Source organism: Pteropus vampyrus, unplaced genomic scaffold (genome assembly GCF_000151845.1).
Source record: "Pteropus vampyrus isolate Shadow unplaced genomic scaffold, Pvam_2.0 Scaffold560, whole genome shotgun sequence".
Classification (NCBI taxonomy): domain Eukaryota; kingdom Metazoa; phylum Chordata; class Mammalia; order Chiroptera; family Pteropodidae; genus Pteropus; species Pteropus vampyrus.
In genome coordinates, this window is record NW_011889341.1 from 209,424 (window position 1) to 214,472 (window position 5,049).

Genomic DNA, 5,049 nt, shown 5'->3' on the forward strand with positions numbered 1-5,049 from the left:
AAGAATTATAAGGAGAAAGAGAAAAATCCATAATTATAGTCAGATACTCCTCTCAATGCTGATAGAACAAATACAAAATTAGTAAGTATACAGAAGATATAAACAACACTTTCAAACAACATAACATGTTTGACATTTGTACAGCTCACCCTTCAACCATGATAGAATATACATTCTTTCCAAAAGCACATAGAACATTTGCCAAGATAGACTATGTTGCCAATATAGACCATAATTTACCATGATGGACCATATTTCTTCCAAAGAAGTCTCAATTAAAAAAATAAATAAATACTACAAAACAATGTTTTTTAACCATAGTAGAATGAAATTAAAAATTAATATCAAAAAGATCTTTTTGAATAACCTCAAATATTTGGAAAATAAATGGCACATTTCTAAATAACACATGGTCAAATGAGAAATAAAATAGAATTAGAGAGGAGTGATATTAGCATCATTGCAACATAAGACATCTCTTCTTTCCCCCCCCTTTTTAACAATTAAATTTTTTGCATCCATTCAGAATGAAAGTGTCTCTGTAGTATAAAAGTTAAATAAAAAGAATGCTAATACAACTATAGCTACTATGATTTGTTAACAAAATACCGTATATAAAAAGAGGTACATTGTGATATCAAAAATAAAATGTGGGTAAATGGGTATAGCTTTTACATGCAATAGAAGTTAAGTTGCTGTCAGCTTAAAATGGATGGTTTTATTTATAAGATATTTAATGTAAGCTTCATGATAACTACAAAGCAAAAACCTATAGTAGATTCATGAAAGATAAAAAGAGGGGAACCAGCATGCCACCAATGAAAATCACCAATTCACTAAGGTAGGCAGAAGAGAGAGAGAAAAGAACAAAAGAAATACAAAAAAAAATATGAAAGCAATTAATAATATGGTGTTAGTTAAATCCTTATATATCAATAATTACTCCAAATGTGAATTAATTGAATTTATCAATCAAAAGGCAATAGTAGTTGGACGGGTTTTTTAAAAGACCTAACTATATGCTGCTGCTTATAAAAGACACTTCAGGTTTAAGGACATGTATAGGTTCTAAGTGAATGGATGGGGAAAAATGTATATTCTATGCAAGTGGAAACTAAAAGAAAGCAGGGTAGTTATTATCAGACAAAATAGAATTTAAACCAAAAATGGTAACAAGATACAAATTTAATTTATTTAATGCTAAAGAGGTAAACTCAGCAAGAAGATATAGTAATTATAAATATATATGTATCCAACATTGAAGCACCTAAATATATTATGCAAATATTAATAGAACTGAATACATTACATTAATAGTAGGAGATTTTAATAGCCCAATTTCAGCAATGGATAGATCATCCAGAGAAAAAATCAACAAGGAAACATTGGACTTGAACTATACATTAGATCAAATTGCCCTAACAGACGTCTCTAGAACATTCCATCCAACAGCAGCATGATACACATTCTTCAAAAGTGCAAATGGAACATTCTCCAGGATAGATTATATGATAGGCCACAAAACCAGTCTTAGCAAATTTGAGAAGTGTTAGCAAATTTAAGAAGATCGATATCATAACAAGAATTTTTTTTCTGACTAAAATGGTATGAAACTAGAAATCAACAAGGAAAGATGAAAAATTAAAAACTATGTGGTAACTAAACAACATGCTCCTGAACAATGAAAAGGGTCAAAGAAGAAATCAAAAGGGGAAAGAAATTTTGAAATAAATGAAAATGGAAACACAACATACCAAAATCTATAGGATGCTTCAAAAGCAGTTCTTAGGGAGAAGTTTATAGCGGTAAATGTGTATGTTAAGAAAAAAGAAAGATGTCAAATAAACAACCTAAATTTTCACCTCAAGGAACCAGAAAAAGAACAAACTAAGCCCAAAGTTAGCAAAAAGGAAGGAAATAACAAAGATCAGAGTGGAAATAAATAAAAAGATCAACAAAACTAACAGCTGGTTTTTAGAAAATATGAACAAAATTGCTATACCTTTAGCTAAACTAGGAAAAAAAGAATTCAAACAAATAAATCAGAAATGAAAGAGGAGATATTGTAATTGACACCACAGATATACAAAGGATCGTGAGACTACTACAAACAATTATATGCCGACAAATTGGATAACATAGAAATAGATAAATTCTATGTTATCCAAATTGGATAACATAGAAATGGATAAATTCCTAGAAACATGCAATCTACCAAGACTGACTCTTGAAGAAATACAAAATCTGAGCAGACAAAAATGAGTGAGAACATTGAATCAGTAAGCAAAAAATTCCCCACAGAGAAAAGCCCAGGCCCAGATGGTTTTCCTGGCGAATTGTAACAATATTTAAAGACGAATTAATGTTAATCTTTCTCGAACTCTTCCGAAAAATTGAAGAGGAGAGAACACCCCCAAACTCATTTACAACGCCAATATTACCATGATACCAAAGCCAAATAAGGACACTACAAGAAAATAAAACTATAGCCAGTATCCCTGATGACTATAGATGTAAAAATTCTCAACGAAGTACTAGCAATGCAAATTTAACAGCACATTAAAAGGATCATAAACCATAATCAAGTGGGATTTACTCCTGGGATACAAGGATGGTTTATTATAAGCAAATCAAAAAATTTGATATAGCACATTAAGAGAATCAGAGAGTAAAATCATATGATCACCTCAAGAGGAAAGGCATTCAACAGAGTATAAAATCCTTTCATGGTAAAACAAACAAACAAACAAACAAACAAACAAAACCTTCAACAAATTGGATATAGAAAGAACATAACTCAACATAATAAAGGCCATATATGACAAACCCACAGCTAACATCACAGTCAGTGATGAAAGGTTGAAAGCTTTTCCTTTAAGATCAGAAAAAGAACAAGGGTACCCTCTCTCACCACTCTTATTCAACATAGTATTGGAAACTTAGCTAGACCAATCAGGCAAGGGAAAGAAAAGATTTTTAAATCACAAAGGGAGAAGTAAAATCGTTATTTGATATGATCTTATACATAGAAAATCCTAAAGATCCAACCAAAAAACTGTTGGAATTAAACAGTCCATGGTCTTTGGCCATGCTACCCTGAACAAGCCTGATCCCTTCTGATCTCAGAAGCTAAGCAGGGTTGGGCCTGGCTAGTACTTGGATGGGAGACCACCTAGGAAGACCAGGTGCTGTAGATGTAAAAAATAAAAAATAAGGGATTGTAAACTGACGAGGTCTTTGTAATCTGTGAGGTCAACCAAAGGTTGCCTCGCCTGAAAAAGTAAAATAAAAAATAACAAATTCAGTAAAGTTGCAGGATATGAAGTCAACATATGGAATTCAGTTGCGTTTTTACACACTAACAGCAAATTTTCTGAAAAAGGAAGAAAACAATTCCATTCATAATAATACCAAAAACAATAAAGAACTTAGACATAAATGTAACCAAGGAAGTGAAAGCTTTGTACAATGAAAACTACAAGATTTTGTTAAAGGAAATTGAAGAAGAGACAAACAAATGGAAAGATGACCTACGTTCATGGGTTGGAAGAATTAATATTATTAAACTGTCCATGTATAGGTTTAATGTAATCCCTGTCAAAATGCCAATGGCATTTTTCACAGAAGTAGAAAGAATCCTAAAATTCCAAAGGAACCACGAAAAACTCTAAATAGCCAAAGCAATTCTCAGAAAGAAGAACAAAGCTAGAGGCATCACACTTCCTGATTTTAAACAATATTACAAAACTATAGTAATCAAAACAGTATGGCACTGGCTTAACAATGGACAAATAGGCCAATGTAACAGAATAGAGCACAGAAATAAACCCATGCATATATGATCAATTGATTTATGACAAAGGAGCCAATAACATACAATGGAAAAGGATATTCTCTTCAATAAACGGTGTTGAGAAAACTGGATTGCCACATGCAAAAACTGAAATTGGACCCATATCTTGCACCACTCACAAAAATTAACTCAAGGTAAATGTTAGACTTGAAACTGTGAAACTCCTAGAAGAATAGGGAGCGGGGAAAAAAACTTGACATTAGTCTTGGCAGTGACTTTTGGATATGACCCCAAAAGTTTAAGCAACAAAAGCAAAAATAAACAAGTGGAACTACATCAAACTGAAAAGCTTCTGAACAGCAAAAGAAACAATTAACAAAATAAAAAGGCAGCCTACAGAGTGAGAGAGAATATTTGCAAACTGTATATCAGATAAGGGATGAATGAATATCCAACATTTATAAGGATCTCATACAACTCAGTAGCAAAATAAAAACAAATAATCTTATTAAATGGGCAAAGCGCCTAAATAGACATTTTTCCAAAGGAGACACACAAATGGCCAATAAGAACATGAAAAAATGGTCAACATCACTAATCATCAGGAAAATGCAATTCTAAACCACAATGAAATATCGGCTCACACTTGTTTGGGTAGCTATTAGCAAAAAGACATGAGATAAGTGCTGGCAAGGATGCACAGAAAAGTGAACCCTGTTCACTGTTGATGGGAATGTAAATTGGTACAGCCATTATGAAAAACATTATGGATGTTCCTCAGAAAATTAAAAGCAACTATTATATGATCCAGCAATCTCACTTCTGGATATATATATGAAAGAAGTGAAATCACTATCTCGAAGACATAACTGCAGCCCCATGTTCATTACAACATTATTCACAATAGCCAAGATATGGAAACAACCCAAATGTTCATTGACTGATGAATAAATAAAGATGATTATATATAATTATATATAGCATATAAATATATATTATATAATGGAATATTTATTTGGTCATGAGAAAGAAGGAAATCCTGACATTTGCTACTGGAGGACATTATCTTGAGTGAAATAAGCCAGTAAGCCAGACAAAGACAAATATTGTATGATCTCACTTATGCATGGAATCTAAAGAAAAAATAAAAAAGATAAAGTTGAATTCATAGAAATAAAGAGTACTATGGTGGTTACCAGTGGCTAAGGGTTGGGGGAATGGGTAGCTGTAGATAGAAGTTTTCAGTTACAAGATGA

The 5,049-nt window shown here is 32.1% G+C and overlaps 1 pseudogene; it reads left to right on the forward strand.

Moving 5' to 3' along the window:
* Positions 1-3,078: 3,078 nt before the first annotated feature.
* On the forward strand, positions 3,079-3,197 carry LOC111733399 (annotated as a pseudogene).
* The last annotated feature ends 1,852 nt before the right edge of the window (positions 3,198-5,049 follow it).